This window comes from Pleurodeles waltl, chromosome 7 (assembly GCF_031143425.1).
Source record: "Pleurodeles waltl isolate 20211129_DDA chromosome 7, aPleWal1.hap1.20221129, whole genome shotgun sequence".
Taxonomy (NCBI): Eukaryota; Metazoa; Chordata; class Amphibia; order Caudata; family Salamandridae; genus Pleurodeles; species Pleurodeles waltl.
Window position 1 is genome coordinate 470,689,929 of NC_090446.1, and position 11,887 is coordinate 470,701,815.

At 45.5% G+C, this 11,887-nt stretch overlaps 1 long non-coding RNA gene across 1 annotated transcript in view; it reads left to right on the top strand.

Annotated features, from left to right (window-relative positions):
* The window catches only part of LOC138247261 (uncharacterized), a 116,327-nt gene extending 104,945 nt beyond the window's left edge, over positions 1 to 11,382 (top strand). Inside the window, exon 4 of the long non-coding RNA XR_011194395.1 lies at positions 10,603 to 11,382. This is a non-coding gene — a long non-coding RNA (uncharacterized lncRNA). The remainder of the gene's footprint in view (positions 1 to 10,602) is intronic.
* Positions 11,383 to 11,887: the final 505 nt, after the last annotated feature.

An 11,887-nucleotide genomic window follows, 5' to 3' on the forward strand; every position in this document is an offset into this window, starting at 1 on the left:
CAAAGTTCTGTATCTCTCACTTTTCACCAAGAATGCTCACAACTCTAAGACAGGTTTTGTAGCATCATCACACTTCCAACACATCTTGGTCTGCACTGCTATAAGAGACTATGCATCTGCTGCCCAAAAGCTCAACAACACAACCTAGAAGTTACAGGAAGAATTTGCCAAACTCCTAAATGTAAATGACAATAAACTAATGTATGCACCCATACGACAAGATACCACATATGGCTGAAAGTCATGCAACTAACACTGAAAAATTGCTTCCCCTCCACCAGAACATGTATGAATTCCTAACAGAAAACATTGCTGAAATTATTTGACCAAACTTTCTTAGCAGATGGTGATCAAGTGGATCATCCAATTTTTAGAGACATAAAAAATGGCAAGGCTGTCCAGACTACGTCAAAGATAAGGAGCGCCCTGGGAATGATCACCTACTCTGGCTGTTTTAGCCCCATCCTAGACACCAGTGAGTGAATAAAGAAAGAGACTGACTGGACATGGACATGAGAATCAATATAGCCCAAGCCATTCAAGGTAAGGCTTTCATGGCATACTTTTACCATCACTGAGACACCAAGGGCCTGATTTAAGAGGCCCTAATGCCACCTTAGCACTGCCATAGCGTCATTTTTTATGCTAATGTTGCACTAAAGTAGCTTGTTACACCTGCCATATTTACAAAACGGTGCAATGCATGCATTGCGCTACTTTGTGAACCCTTGTGACACATTATGCCTGTGTCAGGCAGAATGTATGCTAGTGGGGCATCCCCCCTATTAGGGGGGCTTTAAAAATCACGCTAGGAAATCTATGAGATTTCCTTGTGCCATTTTTTTCAGCACTCTTAAAGCCTGCAAAGGGGGCATGCTATTGAATGCAATGGGCCCCTCTTTACTCTGCAGGACTATTGCCAGCATTCTCCTGCAGTGTACATTAATAGCGTCAGCAATTGTGTCCCCATTGCCCCCTACCCTGCGCCATGGTGCGCCGTATTTTAAATACAGCGTGCACAGGGTAGCGGTAAGGGGGCGCTAAGTGGTACAAGGAACTGGGTGCAGCACCACTTTTCTTAAATCAGCCCCCAAATTCCTAGTCGGAGTCAGAGTTCCTGACATGGTACGGTTTATTAGCCAAAGGACCAGAAGTACACAGTGTGTGCTATCGCAGATGTACGTCACATGAGGCTAACTCTTCATTGCGGTGTTTTAATTAGGAAAAATAGTGCTTAGTTTGTTAAAAAACGTGAAGGTGCCCAAGATATTTTTGCGAGGTCACCAATGCCTACTCGCCAACTAGACCCACCCACTTCCATTATTAGCCTGATCCACTGTCTGCATGAACAATGCACACAGGGTCATAGCTTAGTGAATAATAAAGTTGGAGGAGTATGAGATTTCCCAACAAGCAATGAGGTGTTCCAAACTAAAAGGGATAGGGCGGCCTGGGCCAGAGGAAGTTGGCAAGGGGCAGCTTTAGGGGTATTTGTTTCCAGTAATTTCGAAAAGTAAGGCCAGTCAGTGTAGGTCCTCAGTAAAATAATCTGGAGTATGTTATTCATTCTAGTCCAGTTCCTCCTGGAATGTAGGGCAGAGAGGCCAAGGAGAGTAGACTAGCATAAGCCCATACCTAAGATAAACAGACCAGTCTTAGGGGAGACAATGAAAGCTGGCCTATTAGTAGCTCAGGATCAGCAGCAGACCTTGTGTGGAAGAAGAGAGAAATCAGGGAGAGCAGACTAGGTGAAAGTTGTGAAATAGTAAAAATTCTGCAGAATACCTAATGTATTGTAGTGTAATGACACAAGGCACACAAAACTTCACTGATAGACACATTAGTCCAGTGAACACCCCCACAACCACCCCATGGCCAGCAGATGATGAGAGGCCTTTAGTTAGACACAAAAAGATGGAGCAAGTGGCGGGTAAGGTTACACAAGTATATCTGTATCAAAGGATTTAGGCCCATCTTTAATCTTTTTTAGCGCCGCATTTATGCCGTTTTTGACGCAAAAACGGTGCAAACTCACAAAATACAATTGTATTTTGTAAGTTTGCGCCGATTTTGCGCCAAAAAAGTCCCAAGTCAGGCGCTAAAAAAGTATAAATATGGGCCTTAATCCCTAAACTATCTTAATTAAACCCTAGATTTAGGATTTATATCTAATGATCTGGTCCAGACACATTAACCATCCAAGCTGCTTTAGTAGAATTGAAACTGTGACCATTGAACTGGTCAGTATTTTCATGCCAATGTAGACACAAAAATAAAACCACAAAAATTAATACAATCTTAAATGTATCCATTTATCCCCTTTGGTATATACACACACACCATGCAGCAACAATATGAAAACATGTCAAAACTGTCTGGACTGTTCCTAAATATTAATGAAAACAGAGGCAGAATTTCTACGTTAAAGAAACAAAATATAGATGGTTTTACACAAATTGCTGTTTTTCACTTTTTACACGCAAAGGACCATGTGTAGGAAAGTACCATCTTGCCTGGCATGTTACCCCCATATTTCACTGTATATTTGTTGTTTTAGTGTATGTGTCACTGGGACCCTGCCAGCCAGGGCCCCAGTGCTCATAAGTGTGCCCTGTTTGTGTTCCCTGTGTGATGACTAACTGTCTCACTGAGGCTCTGCTAACCAGAACCTCAGTGGTTATGCTCTCTCTGCTTTCTAAATTGTCACTAACAGGCTAGTGACCAATTTCACCAATTCACATTGGCATACTGGAACACCCTTATAATTCCCTGGTATATGGTACTGAGGTACCCAGGGTATTGGGGTTCCAGGAGATCCCTATGGGCTGCAGCATTTCTTTTGCCACCCATAGGGAGCTCTGACAATTCTTGCATAGGCCTGCCACTGCAGCCTGAGTGAAATAACGTCCACGTTATTTCACAGCCATTTACCACTGCACTTAAGTAACTTATAAGTCACCTATATGTCTAACTTTCACCTGGTGAAGGTTGGGTGCTAAGTTACTTAGTGTGTGGGCACCCTGGCACTAGCCAAGGTGCCCCCACATCGTTCAGGGCAAATTCCCCGGACTTTGTGAGTGCGGGGACACCATTTCACGCGTGCACTATACATAGGTCACTACCTATGTATAGCGTCACAGTGGTAACTCCGAACATGGCCATGTAACATGTCTAAGAGCATGGAATTGTCACCCCCAATGCCAGAGACAATTCCATGATCCCCCGAGTCTCTAGCACAGACCCGGGTACTGCCAAACTACCTTTCTCGGGGTTTCACTGCAGCTGCTGCTGCTACCAACCCCTCAGACAGGTTTCTGCCCTCCTGGGGTCCAGCCAGGCCTGGTCCAGGAAGGCAGAACAAAGGACTTCCTCAGAGAGAGGGTGTTACACCCTCTCCCTTTGGAAAAAGGTGTCAGGGCTGGGGAGGAGTAGCCTCCCCCAGCCTCTGGAAATGCTTTGATGGGCACAGATGGTGCCCATCTCTGCATAAGCCAGTCTACACCGGTTCAGGGATCCCCCAGCCCTGCTCTGGCACGAAATTGGACAAAGGAAAGGGGAGTGACCACTCCCCTGACCTGCACCTCCCAGGGGAGGTGCCCAGACCTCCTTCAGCGTGCCCCAGACCTCTGCCATCTTGGATTCAGAGGTGTGCTGGCACGCTGGACTGCTCTGAGTGGCCAGTGCCAGCAGGTGACGTCAGAGACTCTTTCTGATAGGCTCTTACCTGTGTTACTAGCCTATCCTCCTTCCTAGGTAGCCAAACCTCCTTTTCTGGCTATTTAGGGTCTCTGCTTTGGGGAATTCTTCAGATACCGAATGCAAGAGCTCATCAGAGTTCCTCTGCATCTCTCTCTTCACCTTCTGCCAAAGGATCGACCGCTGACTGCTCAGGACGCCTACAAAACCGCAACAAAGTAGCAAAGACGACTACTGCAACCTTGTATCGCTTCTCCTGCCGCCTTCTTGACTGTTTCCTGGTGGTGCATGCTCTGGGGGTAGCCTGCCTCCTCTCTGCACCAGGAGCTCTGAAGAAATCTCCTGTGGGACGACGGAATCCTCCCCCTGCAACCGCAGGCAACAAAAGACTGCATCACCGGTCCTCTGGGTCCCCTCTCAGCATGACCAGCGTGGTCCCTGGAACTCAGCAACTCTGTCCAAGTGACTCCCACAGTCCAGTGACTTTTCAGTCCAAGTTTGGTGGAGGTAAGTCCTTGCCTCCCCACGCTAGACTGCATTGCTGGGTACCGCGTGATTTGCAGCAGCTCCGGCTCCTATGCACTCTTCCAGGATTTCCTTCGTGCACAGCCAAGCCTGGGTCCCCGACACTCCAACCTGCAGTGCACAACCTTCTGAGTTGTCCTCCGGCGTCGTGGGACTCCCTTTTCTGACTTCGGGTGGACTTCGGTTCACTTCTCTTCCAAGTGCCTGTTCCGGTACTTCTACGGGTGCTGTCTGCTTCTGTGAGGGCTCCCTGACTTGCTGGGCGCCCCCTCTGTCTCCTCATCCAAGTGGCGACATCCTGGTCCCTCCTGGGCCACAGCAGCATCCAAAAACCCTAACCGCGACCCTTGCAGCTAGCAAGGCTTGTTTGCGGTCTCTCTGCGTGGGAACACCTCTGCAAGCTTCTTCACGACGTGGGACATCCATCCTCCAAAGGGGAAGTTCCTAGTCCTCTTCATTCTTGCAGAATCCACAGCTTCTACCATCCGGTGGCAGCTTCTTTGCACCCGCAGCTGGCATTTCCTGGGCATCTGCCCTCTCTCGACATTGTCGCGACTCTTGGACTTGGTCTCCTTGTTTCACAGGTACTCGGGTCCGGAAATCCACTTTGGTTGCATTGCTAGTGTTGGTCTTCCTTGCAGAATTCCCCTATCACAACTTCTGTGCTCTCTGGGGAATACAGGTGCACTTTACACCTACTTTTCAGGGTCTTGGGGTGGGCTATTTTTCTAACCCTCACTGTTTTCTTACAGTCCCAGCGACCCTCTAGAAGCTCACATAGGTTTGGGGTCCATTCGTGGTTCGCATTCCACTTTTGGAGTATATGGTTTGTGTTGCCCCTATACCTATGTGCTCCTATTGCAATCTATTGTAACTTTACACTGCTTGCATTACTTCCTTTTACTATTACTGCATATTTTTGGTATTGTGTACATATATCTTGTGTATATTTGGCATCCTCATACTGAGGGTACTCACTGAGATACTTTTGGCATATTGTCATAAAAATAAAGTACCTTTATTTTTAGTATATCTGTGTATTGTGTTTTCTTATGATATTGTGCATATGACACCAGTGGTATAGTAGGAGTTTTGCATGTCTCCTAGTTCAGCCTAAGCTGCTCTGCTACAGCTACCTTCTATCAGCCTAAGATGCTAGAAACACCTCTTCTACACTAATAGGGGATTACTGGACCTGGCACAGAGTGTAGGTACCCCTTGGTACCCACTACAATCCAGGCCAGCCTACTACACCATCTCCTGGACCTTCCACAACCTCAGAATGCAAAGAAATGTCAAGTATTGTTCTACCAGGAGTGTGATCACCCTCCTGGTGGGTCCTCAAAGATAGGGGGACCCACTGGATGCTTACAATCATGATAAGAATCCACAGCTAGATGCAGCCACCATGGCACAAGCATACAGGTATAGAACAGTAGGGTATGATTGATGCTTTCAAATCATGAGATGGCCAGCTTCAGCACAAGTTTAATTTCCTCACAGAATAAGTACAGCACACCATCAGCAGTGGAAGCATAAATTTGGGTGTGTGTAAATAGGAGTGAGGCTTGTGTGCCCAGATGGATATATATGTGGATGGGATGTGTATAAATGACTCTAATGCTAGTGTGTTTGGCGCTGCTCCCCTTGCAGAGCTATTCAAAGGGCCTACTGACTTTGAAGGGCATGTACATTTACCTGCTGGGCAACAAAGCGCAATAAATATCTGTGATTTGGACGCATTATTATTGAAACTCATCATGAATGCTGATACTGCGCAATGACTTCAGGTTGTCTTATGTGCACTTAGGAATCACATTCTAAAAACAAAAGGTTCTACAACAAAAGTGATGTATTTGATATGACAGCTTAACCTGGCCACTAAAGGCCGTAAGAGAAGCTTATATCAGACTAACAACTGTGGGCCATCTCAGTGATGTATGACATGTTCTTGACATATACTCCAGATGGAAGTTTAAACATGCAACTGTGACTCCAGCAATTGTGTTAATCACATGCTCCAATTCATCATAACATTTATTATTTACAGTGCTTGAGAATGACACCACGTGAAGCATCATAAGAACTAATTTCTGGGATGCTAATGGGCTGTCAACAAAAGTACCTGTTTGTGCTGCTATTCTCAGAGTAGATATAGAACCGCCACAAACCATGGCCCTGCAACCCACTGTTGCACTACAGAGACAGATGAGAGAGTCCAGACGGTGCCTTAGGGAAGCAGGTTGTGCAGTACTGGGTCTTTGAAGACGTGACCTAGCATGCTGATCCCATGCCTGGTAATACGCATATACTTGAGGGGACTCAATGAGGAAAAACTAATGCAGAAGTGGGGAAGACTTCATTTAAGAGTGGACTTCAGTCACTGAAGCCCTGTGTCCCTAGTGACGAAGCACCACACCAGAGGCCAAAGAAGGCTGGGAAGGCTGAACACTGAGAATTGATTGGATCACTTTGGTCATCACCATGTCAAGTAACCAATGCTTTAAGTGGGATGAAAAAGGTGGCGGGCCTCTATAATGTAAAGAAATGCAACTAGCAATCCTTTCAAAGAGGAATGCCCTATGCAATTAAAGTGTGACTTAAAACCAGAAAACTAAATTCCTCTGCTATACAGAGGATGGTATCTGGCCAGTATTTGTGTCTGAGTTCCTTTAAATTTGACTCAGACATAAAATACCACGACCTACATATACCTAAAAAAGCCTAACATGTTGGTTTTGCCAATGCTTATTAAAAGTGTCAACAGGATGTTTGTGCTATGAATAATTATACCTGAAAATGTTTCAATTCTGAAACAGTGATACTAAATAAACACTAAGGTGTGAGTAAGGGAAGTTGTCTCAGTCACATCAATTCCTCTTCATGTCACTATCTTCTATTGTCTCATTAGGTTAGACACTCCATTTTCCTTCCTACATCTTTATGAAATTCTCAATCTGCATACCCCACACATCATCATTTTCCTCTCCATGCCATCCTGTCACTCTCTTCTTCTTTATGTACTTCAGTTCTTCTCCTACCTTCACCAACACCCCGTACAACCAACCCACCAACAGGGCTTTAACTATTCCCTTTTATTTCCATTTGGCATTGTCAATTTTTTGACAGCTGTGTACCTCCTTCTCACATTCTTCAAAAAAACTGCAATTACAATTGGCACATATATGACTACTGTGAACTTAATCCAGGTACTCAAAAGTAAACTGCAAACAGACGTTTATTAGATGAATCCTAGCAGGGAGGGAATAGCCAGCCAACTGGCTGGTATATTCCACACATATCTATACCTGTCAACTCTCTTGACCCTGAGTGGCTCTGAAAAACCTGACCACTCTTTCCCAACACTCCTTCCTCTCTTCTCTTTTACCCAATCTCCTTCCTAAAGCATTGTGTGCAGGTTGGTATGGATGTGATAACTGCAATTCCCACAAACATGTTTCCCAGAACGAATAGCTTCACCATCCTTATTCATCCATCTTGCCCACGATAAAGTTCTTGGCTTTCTCCTCCTCATCTCAAAACGACTTCTACCTACATCGTTTACCGGGGTGGTGCAGAATGCCCACACTAGTGTCTTGATGGAAATTCTCCAGTTACCCTCTTCATAATGGGCCAATTGTAGAACCTCTTTCAGGACACAATTCCACCTTATGATGAAACCATTACCATCGTAAGGGGAGTGTAGTAGAGAAGAGGTCCTAATGTGATTAATCCCCTTTTCAAGCAGGAATTCCTTCACTTCTTTTGAAACTAATTATACCCCAAATGTCAGTAACTAATGTCATTGGGATGCCCATCTTGGCAAATAGCTCTTCCAGGAACTCTCTGACAACTTGATAAACTTGACTTCGGGCAAATGCAAAAAAAAGTAGTCTATTGCAACAATGGCACACTTGGTCAAACCTCAAGCCTACAAAATGGGCCGGTGATTTCTAATGTCAGTTTTCTTTACTGTTCCTTAGTTTTAACAGTCACCACTGGGGGACATTTGGCAGTTTTATGAGACTTTTCCCTCCAAAGACTACAGGGCCAGATGTATCAAGCCTTTTTGCATTCGCAAACGGTGCGAATGCCCGTTAGCGAATGCAAAAATGCGTTTTACGATGTATGAAAGGCATTCGCAGTGGGAAAAAAAGAAATTGCAAAAATAGCAATTTTTAGCGAATGAGACACGATTTTGCGATATGATTTACTGAATCGCTTATTGCGAAACTCTAATTGTGATACAAATTAGCGATTTGCATGTAGCGATCTCATAAATCGTGCCGCTATTTGCGAGATGCAGATCGCGACACACAAAAACAGAATCGCAATGTGATGTAGCAAAAAATTGCATATAGCGAATATTTGCAGAATGGCCATTTGCACATGCAATTTACCACGAACTGAAACCAGGTGGTAACTAGGTGCAACCTATATAAAGAGGCCCATAGTGCCTCAGCCCCTCTTCCACAATGGCTGCACTCTACGTCATGGCAAGGAGAATGAGGATCTTGGCAGGTTTGAGGAGAAGGAGGAGGAGACAGGAGTGCATTTTCAGAGTGCGCATAACCCTTTTTGAGCAGACTAAGGAGGAAATTTATGATAAGTATAGGTAAAGCTCAGCCATGATACTTGACCTGATGGCTGAGCTACAACCCATGCTGCAGCGCACAACACACAGGACCAATAGCATACCCACCCATGTGCAGGTATTATGCTCCCTGCACCTACTAGCCTCAGGGAGCTATCAAGGGGTCATAGCAGCAGCTGGAGAGGTATCACAGAGTACCTTCTCTAGAGTTTTCAACGCATTTCTCAATGCCATGCTGAGCAGAATATAACTGTACATAAGATTCCCCAACACTCCACAGGCATTACAACAAACTGAAGTTAATTTTTACCAGATAGCTCAGTTCCCACATGTCCTAGGTGCCATTGATGGGACACATGTAGCAATCTGTCCACCATCGGCCACCAAGTATGTGTACTGCAACCGTAAAAACCATAATTCTATGAACATATAGGTGATATGCAATGCTTCCTACATCATTACCGATCTCGTGGCCAGATACCCAGGGAGCAAACATGACTCCTGCATCTTTCGCCACAGTGGGATACACACAAGACTGGTAGCTGGGGAGTTTGGGGAAGGATATCTACTAGGTAATTTGATAGTTCACAATAAGCATGACGTCAGACAGCAAATGTACTCATTTTACTGTCTGTGCATTCAGGAGACAGTGCCTACGCAGTACGCACATATATGCTAACACCCTTCCTGAGCCCTGCCACCCCAGCAGAGAGGAGGTACAATGCTGCACATAGGGCTACCCGCAATGTGGTGGAGAGCACTTTTGGGCTGCTGAAGAGCCGTTTCAGGTGCATCTATAGGAGTTGAGGTACACTACAGTAAAGCCCTGAGACAACATGCAAAATTGTGGCCACATGTGCTATCCTGCACAACATAGCAACCACTAGGGGCATACCAGTGGAACTCACGGAGCCAGACTCAGATAAGGATGATGATCCCTTACCACACCTTCTACCAGCAGACAGGACCAGTGCAGCAGAGGGCAGGCAAAGATATGCTGACTTCACGCGCACCCATTTTTGATGTAAGTAATGACAAATCCACTTCAATAATATGTATTTCAGTAGTTAGCATCTTTATCACCTTGGCTTCAGGTAAACAATGTGTCAGTAGGACATAGCTATTCACAATGGGCAGACATGATCTATTCATAGTGTCACACTATTAGCATCATAGCATGACTTAATTCCACATGTTGAGGTGGTCCCCTGTAGCCCTCCACATCACTTCTTACGTCCACGCACTCCACTTGAGTGCTAAGTGCCCTGGCTGGCACCTCTAGTAGCAGGTTCACCTGCACTACTGTGTCTGGCACTGCGACACTTCGGGTCAATCACAGGGACTGTCAGACTGCTGAGGCTTGAGGACTCCTCACTGTCACCAACACCCAGTTCTCTGGTTGTGGCACTGCGTGCTGTTTGCATGGCATCCACTACGTTGGTAATTTGCACCAGTCCCTGTGCAATTTCCCGACTGCCATGTGCCATCTCCACCTGTGTGGCAGTGTCACGCCATAATATGTGGGCTGTTGAACTTGCAAGCTGATTGACTGATCTACAGAAGCTGTCAAACTTAGCCAAATATTGGTGATGGCACCTGCGCTGGCTGACACGCTTCTGCCTTCTCTCAGTGCATAGTTCCCCAATGGCCTGTGTCAACTCCTTGGTGTTTTCAGCAACTCTTTGCTGTCCCTCAATCAGGGTCTCCAAGTGCTTGTTTTGTAACCCCACATTGCTATTATGAGATACAAACTGTCTGTGCAGTGACTTCAAATGTTTGCATTGCAGGCGCTGCACCTTCAGCATGGAAGCTTCCAGGCTGCCAAAGATTGATGGGCCCACTCCTTCTTCTGTGCCCTGTCTGCCTGCACCGTGGGGTCTCCTGAGGGGAGTTGACTGATGCTGGCCCTGGTGCTGGGACTGCTGTCTTCCTGTGGGACTCGGCTCTGGTGGTGGTGTGGGTTCTTGTTCTGGCATCTCATCTGCGTTCAGGTTGTACTCTTGCAGTGGTAACACCCTTGCCCTGCGTCTAGTCGGTACAATACTGTAGGACTCACTTGTATTTAAGTGTGACTGTGGCTGTGTTTCTGCTTCCCCCACTTTTTCAGATCCTGCAGCAGCAGGGACTGAGTCATCTGCAAGGATAATGTGCAGCATCTCAGTTCTAGCATTTGTCACAGATTTCCACAGTGTTGCTTTAACTGTACAATTAAATGATGTCACCCTGAGTCATTTGTGGTGTTTCTCTATGTGGCTGACCACTGTCTTGCTATTCATGTTGTGTATTCACCTTAGGGTTGTGCACTACCACTCCCACAAGGCACTGTTGTTTTGTATGTAAGATGTGACATGGACTACTTTTCATTGTGCAAAAATAGACAAAAGCTGGCAGCGGGTTGGAAATTGAAAGAAAGAAATGCACCTATTCCTATCGCCAGCTGACGTAAAGTCTTTGTAATCAAAAAATATTATTCATCATGGAATGTGTGCACTGAACAAAGTACCTGCCGCCAAGGTACTAACTCAAAAGAGTTTCAAATAAAATTATTTTTTGAACGTGCACCACAAAAGGCAAAATAATTAAATCGACTTAGTCCATATTGTGACAAACGTAGTTTCTCTTTATTAAAGTGTCCTTGAATATAAAAACAAAACAGCCAACGCGTTTCATCCTTATTGAAGGACTTCTTCAGGGCTTATGATATAAGTGTCACTCATTTTCTCCACACATTATTGGTGATTTTTTACAAACAACATGTCTGCAATCAGCCAAAAACCAAGGAATTAAAGCAAGATGTAAAGCGGTATTGCAATATCACGATGGCTGCCCGCGCTCACAAAGTAAATTTCATTGCGCGAGCAAAGTAAATTTCATTGTGCATCAAGCTGTGTTCTATTTCCTAAGGGGCATGTGTACATGCACATGTAGGGATACACACAATCTTACCTTACCTTTGCTGGTGCTAGGTGTCCCTGAAGTGTCAATGTCAGTTACACCACTGACAGCTTCTGGCAGCAATGTGGACTCCATCAGGTCCTCCACAGGGGTGGACAGTGTGTGGGTGGATGGTCC